This window comes from Poecilia formosa, unplaced genomic scaffold, assembly GCF_000485575.1.
Source record: "Poecilia formosa unplaced genomic scaffold, Poecilia_formosa-5.1.2 Scaffold3, whole genome shotgun sequence".
NCBI classification, from domain to species: Eukaryota; Metazoa; Chordata; class Actinopteri; order Cyprinodontiformes; family Poeciliidae; genus Poecilia; species Poecilia formosa.
This window is the reverse complement of record NW_006799942.1, coordinates 5619775-5629554: the sequence shown is the minus strand read 5'-3', so window position 1 is coordinate 5629554 and position 9780 is coordinate 5619775. Positions and strand designations below refer to the sequence as shown.

The 9780-nt window shown below is 38.5% G+C and overlaps 1 protein-coding gene across 1 annotated transcript in view; it reads left to right on the top strand.

The window, feature by feature from the left end:
- The first annotated feature begins 6379 nt into the window (after window positions 1-6379).
- LOC103141213 (neurexin-2-like) overlaps window positions 6380-9780 on the top strand; it is a 104845-nt gene continuing 101444 nt past the window's right edge. Inside the window, exon 1 of the mRNA XM_016673949.1 lies at window positions 6380-6575. The gene's annotated coding sequence lies outside the window, so the exon portion shown is untranslated. The remainder of the gene's footprint in view (window positions 6576-9780) is intronic.

Below are 9780 nucleotides of genomic sequence, written 5' to 3'. Positions count from 1 at the left end.
TGAGCATTTTATAGACACGGGTATGAATATTAAGCAACGGGCAGAGTGGCCTCTGAGTATTGGGTATAAAGGCGAGGGGAGGAGAGAACATGCTGAGGCAGAAGACATCACTGTCGGACTCATGAATAACCAAGGAGGGGCTGTTTGGGACCACTGAGGTTTCCCTGGCAGAAAGACAGAACCCCCCATAACATGACAGTATCATTTACAGGATGCATAAACATTCTAAACAAAGTGAAGGTTTTCATAAATGTTGCATTCAGTCAGTACATACAGTTCCATGCAGAGGTATCCATATACATAAGTATTTATACATTTTATCAAGCTATAGTCCCAAAACACAACATATTTTGCCACAGAACAACACAAAGTACCATATAATTCAAATTTGAAGAAAATAAATTAACGGTTTTCAGAGGTTGAAGAGGCCTAAAATATGAAACTTGAATTTGTATTTTGCATTTACGTTAACAACCCCAAATATAATCTTGGTATGAATTGGCCTTAGAGGTTTTTTTGAAGAACATGTCAATCAGAAACATCATGAACACAGGAGAGAGGTCAGGAATAAACGTCAAGTGAGGCCAAACTGTAACTTTTTGGCCAACTTACACTGTATCTGTACAGTGATATTTGGTGATAACAACATGCCGTGGGAATCCTGCTCTTTAGCAATAGTCTTGTGACTACAAGAGACTACAAATATCACTACTTTAGCAGCACGCTGTGTTTCTGTCTAGAAAAGCTGCGTTATTAAATCATTTTATTTAAATAAACATAAGATTTTCAAAGCTGTCTAATTTAGACCTTTTCAGCAATTGTAGATTACTTGTTCTTGGGAATTTAGTAAAGCAATGCAAACTGTTTGTTTTTCTATACCAAGATAAAACAAATTTTTCTGCATTAGATGGCACTTCAGCTGTAATTTCATCTATTCACACTACAAACAATGTCTCATTTCTGCGCAGGCTTGGTCTTGCACATCCTTGTCGTGCTACTGTATTACTACACAATGCCATAGTAAGTAGTGAGTGATCGATGCAACGTGTGTGTTTAAATCATATCTGTTCAGCAGCCCAGAGCCACGTCAGGCACAAAATTAGCAGCAGCAAAGCAACTAAGACCCACTCTATTCTCAGTTATCACTCTGGCGCGTACACTATCATAAAGTCTTGACCTTCTATAAATAGTTACTCTGACCCAGTCCCAAAGGCCATGATATTTGAAAGGCGTATCTTGTTAATGTCAGCGAGAGCCGGCAGAAAAAACTAGTATATTACTATCAGTCGGACGGCAATAGCAGTAGTTTCCTCAGCTGGTCTCAGTGGGACGCAGTGCTGCATGATTATAATTTCTCCCGTAAAGAGGCGTTCTACCTCTGGACTGAAATTGGATAAAAGCTGGTTGAGAGAGTGAATCCTACTTTGCACTTTGCAAGTGCGTTGAATTGCTCAGCACTTTGAATAAATGTTGACAGGAAAAGTATGAGGAATAAAATTACCATGTCTCGGCACCTATTTCTCCAGTCTGTCTCAAGAAGCAAACAAGAAAGAGAGAGAGAGAAAAAAAAAGATCCCGCTGTCAACCATTACACCACTCAGACAGAAGCTAAATAGAAATCAAGCCGCAGGTGGCTGAGGTGCAGTGCTGCAGAATCTTTAGAATCTGAGCAATATTTTGAATTTAGTCAGTGCAGGAATGCCATTTCTATTATGTTCCTGGATGCCAAACGACCCGCAGGACAGGAGAACAACCGCAGAGCAAGTGACAAAGATTGAAGCTGGCATGCCCCTGATTTGTCCAGTATGATGAACGAATTATGCTCTTACATGTCTACTGGGTGTTCAGTCAAAATGTGTGTCGAGCATTTCACAACCAAGCTAAATGAGCACACAGGCTAATGAAGACAGAAATGAATAATTATACAGTCTTAGGAGCCCTGTTTCCAGCAATATCATGAATTCCTTGAGCTAGACTCTTTCCTCTTTCCCCATTTCTCCAATATTAATAAGACACAGAGCAATTCGCAGAGCAGTTTCTTCCACACAAGTCAGATAAAGCGGATTGTTTCTACAGTAACAGAAAATGTCTAGAAAATCTCCAAGTTTGCCAAATGCTTTCACAAAACAGCAAGTTTCAAGGTTAGATTTAAGAGATGTGACGTGTGTGAGTTTAGCAGGAAAGAGAGCTCCATCAAATGTGGGCTCTGATAGTGAAAACCCAAACGCCCCGGCAGTAACAAACTGTGACCTAGGTAAGGCTAGCAGGGAGCTTTTGTGGATATAAGCAGCAACAGGGTGTACAACATATCGATAACCATGTTAGGGACAAGGTCATTTCAAGTTCAGAAAGTAAACTGAGAAATTTTTAAATGAGTGTTAAGTAAGGAAAGCACTGAGGTAGTTTTTCCTCCATGTTAGTCTCAGAAATGGATTTAACTGCTGCATTTTGTCCCAGATCAGGAGGTGAAGGGAACTGCGATAGCGACTTGAATTTATGATGTGCAGACTTGTCTTGAACATAAATTTGAACTGACAACATTTGCATGTTTTATTTGTCTTCATATACGTTAGAGCAATTTCCTAGCTGATGGCTGGACAATCCTTCAGGATTTTTCATCCTTTGGAAATTTAATTTACTTTAGTTATCCCTTTACTTTGTTGATGATCAAGAAAAATTATAATAATGTGACAACAAACCAAAAACACAAGGCGTATCCGTATGAGAGAAAATACTTTTTCACGGCACTTTACAAGCTTCATTCAAGTAAAATGTCACACCGTCTAATACAGAGATGCCCAAGTCCAGTCCTCAAGTCCTCACACCTGAATCAAATGGCTGAGTTCCCTCATCAGCACGTCATTCAGCTCAGCAGCAGCCTGGAAACGAGTCATTCGTTTGATTCAGGTGTGTAAGAGAAGGGACGCTTTGAAAGACTGCAGGATAGAAGCTCTTTGGTGCTGAACGCCAGCATCCCTGCTCTAATGCATAACATCAGTCATCTCTGTTTATTAAAGTTTTATTAAACCAAGATTAATCACAGCAGTTGCAATAATTAATTCAAAGTCTGTCGTTTTGGCTCTTTGATCCAATAAAATCTGGCAAAAAAAACACTTTAGGTAAAGACAAAAGTCACAGAGTTGAGTCAGTCCTTATCTCAACACCAACCTTCCTGCTTCTAAATTTGCTTCTTTGATAAGAAACACTTGAGCCTGTTGGATCGTCGCTCAAGACACACCCCGGAAAATCTGCATGTCTACTGAGACTAAATAAACACAGCTAGACTATATTTACTATTTCAGTGAGTTCTGAAGCATATTGCACTGGATTTTATTTCATGGGATCAAAGTAAACAGGGCTGAAGTCTAAAGTACAAGACAGTACTTAGATCTTTATTCCAATTTAAAAACAATATATCGATTTGGTGATGCTTGGTGTCAGTATTTTTTTTATATTTTCATTTTGTTTTGTTCTAATTTTGGTTAGTTTTTCTGCTCCATGTGTTCTGAAAAAGTAATTCCCCAGGCAGATAACCTCCAGTGCACAGTAGGTTTAACCTTTTATTTTATTAAAGACACTGTTCAACATGACTGAGTATAAATCCTGCTTGAAAGAGGATCCCACAATAAGTTAGATTATTTTCTCCCCTTTTCACAATTGTGCTTAGTTATGCACTACCCCACCTTTGTGTATCACATAACATCCCAATAAATTTATAAAAGTTTATAGGTGTAGCATAAAAAATGTAAATCAGTTAAGTAGGTTATAGCTTTACAAGTTGCTCAATGAAAGCAAATCAGTTGCTTCACCTTGCATACAAACAGAGATGTGCAGCGAGTGGACAAAAAGCAGTGCTCAGCCTGCTTAGTGCAACAGAGACGAGCTCCTAAGCAAAGATGACAGAACACTTAATGAAAAATGTTGAACGATAAAATAATCAGTTATCTGGGAAAGCAACCTACTCAAAATGTGACCCTGTACCATTTACAGCATCTGCTGTATCCACAGCATATGGATTTATATGGATGAAAATTTCTGTTTATATAAACACAGCAGTTTAACTGACATTTATTTTAGACTTCATGGCTACTTCCAGTAGTTAAAACAACTGCCTACTTCTTCCACCTTTTATGTTTTTTTTGATGGATGCAAACAATTTATATTTCACATGCAAACAAAAAGTAAACAAAAAAACATTGCCTGACATTTAAAAAGAAACATCTGCAGAAAGGTTTTGCTGACATTATTTGTTGTTTTGTTGTTGTTGCTCCATTCTATGATGTAAACTTCAGGGAAGATTTGTTTTCCCTTTTTTTTTTTGCGTTTGTAGGATGAAAAGCTGCTTCGCAACAAACCCACCACTCCTTCTCCTTACACTGCTGCAAACATGTCTGAAAGCTGTCATACAAAATGATGTGCTACATTTGCAGGTGTAATATTTGTCTCGCACTTCAATGTCATAAACACGATGTTTCTCCATAACCTTTCACAAGCTTTCAGGTCATGCGTTGACTTCCTTTTCTTTTTGCTTCTATTTTTCTCCTATTTGTCTCATATTCTTGCCTTTGGCTGGTTGTTGAATCCTTTCATGATGAAGGAAGGATTTACATCTTTTATTTCCATAATATTAGATCAGAGATGTTATGGGACTAAAAGGATGAAAGGATTAAAAAATTAAAAATGACAGTAACAAAAATCTGGTGAAGAAAGGGAAGTCTGTGCTTCTCTCACACACTAGCGCAATCAAAGCATCTCATTTTGTATTTTCAGCTCATGGTTTTATAGTTGTCCACATTCTACATTACAACAATGCAGGACAAGACAGGACTCCTGTATAGAAATTGCATACAAGAGCAAAACAGCCAGATGATTTGTTCTTAAAACCTCATGTCACACAGGAACATCAACAATGTTACACACAGTTAGCTGTTTCCCTTCTTTAGCTGAAGGGAAGCTCCATCTTTGTTTACATCTCACCAAAACTGAGATGTAAATTTTATTAGCACTTTGGGATTTGCTATTGTATGTTTCTGTGTGAAATGTTAATTCATTCCTTCCTAGTTCCCATAACTTTTCTTTGTATGTGGGAAAAAAATGTTGTTGTTTTTTTTGCTGCAAACTATGTTTGCAAAACTAGTTCTAGAGGTTTTGCCACAATATAACACTTTACAACCACAACCTACAATTTATTTCACTGGAATTCTGTCTGATACATAAACTTTATAATAGATCTACATAAAGTTGAGTATAGCTGTGAGATGAAAGGAAAATAATGCAAGGCTTTCAAAAACAAATTCACAAATAAAACCTGAAAATTCTGTCTTGCATTTTTATTTTTTCTTCTTCCACTCTGATACCCCTAAATCAAATCCAATACAACCCACTGGCCAAATGGCCTCATCAGTAAACAGAGTACACCTGTTTGTAATTTCAAATATTTTGTTCTGAGGAGAGCTCAATGTTTGCCAGAGAGTATTGCTGGATGGTTCCATCCACACAACCTGTTTTTCATCTCCTGCTGCGCTTGCTTTCCCTAAGTGGGCATGGATGCTCTGCTGTGGTGTCTGAACACCCTATCCATATCTTCTCATCAGGCAGGTGATATAAGTGCATCAACCTCATGGTCACCTCTTAGATGCTGTTTTTGCTGCTGATCTCTAACTAGAATCTCCCACACAAACACCCAGAACTCCTCTGCAACTCTTTACCACAAGTATTTATATGAATTCCTTGGTCCTTATTCTCAAACAATTATGAGACTAAAGGTTGCCCCTGATGTCATTTTAGGAAAATTCAAATAATTTCTAAACAACCACTGAGTGTCTTAAGTGGGGACACTCAGTTGCGAAGAGATTGTCAGGAAAGCTATTGTAAATAAAATGGATAGAACTGTGCCAGCAGCAGGCCCTTCACCTCTGTCCGGTTTGGATTCCTTTTTCTTCATTTTATGTTGTTTCGTCATCTCAAACAAGTTTATACAGGCAAACAGACATGGTTGAAAGCCGAACGTAATATCAAATAGATGACATTGTAAAATATGATGAGAAGTCCTGACAAATCACAGTAATGATGATGTAAATAAGGTGTAAATGTTGATGCCGTGTGGTGATTAATTCAATTTAGCATAGTTTCATCATCATGACACACTTATCCAGCATATATTCAAAGATTGTTAAATTTCTATCAACTGTTTGGGGCACATTTGTCTTATTTTGTTTTGTGTATCAACCAATCACAGTCAAAACTAGACCTTAGTGATCTATTTCAGAAAGGCTCAAGAAGAAAAAGCTACCATATCTTATTTTTTAAGACCGTGCAAAGTACGTGATAGGATATGACATTTGTCTATGCTTCTTACCAGTTGGTGGCGGTAGGGCTCCATTAGGTTTACCAATCGTCATAAAGAAGTTGAAGAAGAAGAACCAATCCTCCCCGGAAGCAGCGTCACACCTAGCAACGGGATCGCCAACCTAGCAACGGGATCGCTCACGTCTCCTTATTAAGATGGAAATTTCTGTTGTCTCGTCGCCCAGTTACTCTCAACTGCTGACTCTTCAACTACGTTGACACTGCAAGTCTTATTTTTTGTGAAATCTGACTTTGTTTTTCTTTATGCGTGGTCGTTCACATTTCTAAATATATGCGACTTGCATGTGAACTGCAAACGATCTGTGTCCCGCATGCGCAGTAGAGGGCGCAATAACGTCACCCATAGAAAGCGTGCTCAGCATAGACATAATATATATTTTTATATTATGTCTATGGTGCTCAGTGTTTTTTCAACCACCGTAAAAAAAAAAAAAAAAAGAAGAAAGTGCTCAGTGTTTTCGTAGGTAGCCGTGGATGCTAATGGTGGAGCTTATCTTACGATTTTGAAGTTGTTGTTCGACCGGAGCCAGCACATTAACTTAATTCTCAATAGTTGTTAATTTTCTTCCCTCGTGCGTGAAGAGCTCAAAAATAGTGACGTTTGTCACGTTCAGGTCGGATCAGTGGGATCTGGCTGTACAGACTCGGGTCACATTTGAAAAGATCAGATATGTATCGCATTTAGAACCACATGCTCTGGTTTGCATTAGAACAAATCCCATCTGTGTTGTTCAGACTGTTATCAGATATAGGTCACATTAAGGAAAAAAAGAAGAGAAATCGGATTTGGGTTTTTTCACTTAGGCTGCAGTGTGAACGTAGTCTTAAATTAGGACTTTTTGGGTCAAGATAGGAACTCTCAGAATCGTTCAGAATTCGAGCTGTGGTTTCCCTCCATTGTCCTCAGCAAATGCTCACCTCTAGTCACTGAGCATTCTGTGCCTCAACCTGCAAAGTGCCTTCTGGACACAAACCTGGACTAACACACCAGGTTTGCAACAAATACTGTAAGCATTTGTTGCAACCATTCGAGATCAATCAGCACTTCACCCTTCTGTCCATAAATAGGAACAATTTAGGAAATTTTCTAATCAACAACTCAGATTGTATTTACCTTTGGCCTGTGTTAACTCTGCTCTTCCTCTTACAAGAAAAATCAACATGACATCATAACCTATACAAGTCAAAAATAAATCTTTTAAACATATCGTGAAGACCATGGAACACACAAAGTATCGCAGGGATAAAGCTGTGCTTAAGGCAGGGTTGGGTGACTCTGGAGGTGTTGTCTAGATCTGGTAGAAGAATGTGTCAGCAAGACAGCTGTGGACTCGGTTTACAAATCTGACCTTCAGTGGCAAGAAGAAAGCAATCAAACTCTTTGACCTACATGCAGAAAGCACAATCTGTGATAAAAACGTCACCCTGCCACCACCACAAAACCTGTTGGTGGTAGCATTATGATGTGAGGATGATATTTTCCGGCAGAGCAATTGAAGCCAGTCAAATGTTATGAGCAGATGGATGGAGCTAAAAATAAACATATAAAAGAAAACCTGTTAAGGGCAGCAAAACGTTTAGAACTGGTTTACTATCCAGTTGGGCAATAACCTGAAACGCACAACCAGAAATGCAGTGAATGCTTTAGCTATATTCATGTGCCAGAATGGCTCGGTCAAAGTCTAGTACTGCCACTCCGAATGAGTTAGAGCTAATTTGCAAAGGTGAGAAATGCCTCTAAACTCCTGCAATTACGGTAAAATATTCACTCAGAGGAGCGTATTACACAAGTAAGTCGTGCTGTTCTTATCTTTAAAGAAAAATTAAAAAATCATGCATTACTTTACCATCACATAAATGCTCTCAGTCGCACATGAGGTTGTAACACTTCAACTTGTATACAAGCTTGAGGGGAAATCAATATATTTGTAAAACATTTTTTCTCTGGTGGCAAATTGCAGAACATTTCATCTAGATGGGCTTGTGTTGCAGCATGTTTAACTTGGGTCAAAGGCTTTATTTTGTCTGTGATATCCTCGACGGTTTGGATGGATGGAGAGCAGTAGGAATACTGTCACCTGCTGGTGCATAAGTTAATCTCACAATGAAAGCCAGGTTTTGCTCTGTAGCAGACTGTGGAGCAGCACCAGCAGCTGCACCTGTTAGAAGTGAGCATTATCAACTAATTACATTTACAAATTAACACAGCGATGTAGAGTAATCACCATCTACAGATGTTCTCCCTTATTTGTACATGTGTGGTTTAAGTTCATCCAGTTTCTAACAGGAATAACATTTTTTTTCCTGTAACAATAAAAATATACAGATTATAGTTAAAATTCATGAATTAATTTGGTTTATCTGACTTTTGCGTTACATTGTCATTCCTCTGATGCTTTTTCCATCTTGTAGTTGGTAATTGTTTCTTTCATGTTTCTGTTTTTATATGTTTTTGTCTAGATATATTCCCCCATGTTTCCCAGAAGCGTTTACATTCATTCACCAGCCACTTTATAGGTGCACCTGTTCAGTTGCTTGTTAACACATATAACAAACTATCCACTTAGCGTGGTAGCAAGTAATTGTATTTAAGCGTCTATATGTGGTGAACACAACTTGCTGAAGTTTAAACATAGCATCAGAAAGGGAAGAAACAGGATTTAGGTGTCTTTGGATGTGGCTGGGTTGTTTGGTCCCACAACAGCTGCTGTGGGTATTACAGGAGCTGCTGATCTGCTGGCATTTAACACGCAACCAGCTCACGTTTACAGAGAATGGCCTGAAAAACAAATTGTGCAGATAAAAGCACCTGCTTGATGTAAGCGTTCAGAGAAGAATTAGTCTGGTTCAAGATGATAGAATAGCAACAGTAACTCAAATTGCTACTCATTATAACTAAGGTATGCAGAATGCCATCTCTGAACATGCAACATGAAGGTGTGTGCTCAGGAATATTTCAGAAACCTTAAGTGGTGTGAGTAAGCAAAGTTTTCCTATGACACAGTTCTCTTAGTACCTGTGTTTATGCTGCCCTATCATTTTTATCAACTGTTCTTAGGCTAGTTACTCAGACTCACTGTTTTTACGCCAGTAATCACCTCTCAATAATCACTTTCACTGCTGATTTTTTTCCTGTTTTCTGCCTGCCCCTTGTTGCTCCCGTGTGTGCTCCTAGAGCTATTGTTTTTGTCTCTCCCATATTTGGATTTCCTTGCTGCACAAATTCTTCACAATAAGCTTTTCGGTTCTATTCCTATTAAAGTACCGCTGTGTATAGTATGCCAAAGCTTCTTCCCTACATTGACCTTATCAAAAAATCAAAACATAACTGTACTGAAACAAACTTTCAAATTTGAGGGAGTGTTTCCTGAGCATCGGCAAAATTTAAACCTTTGTGTGGGAAATGTGTGG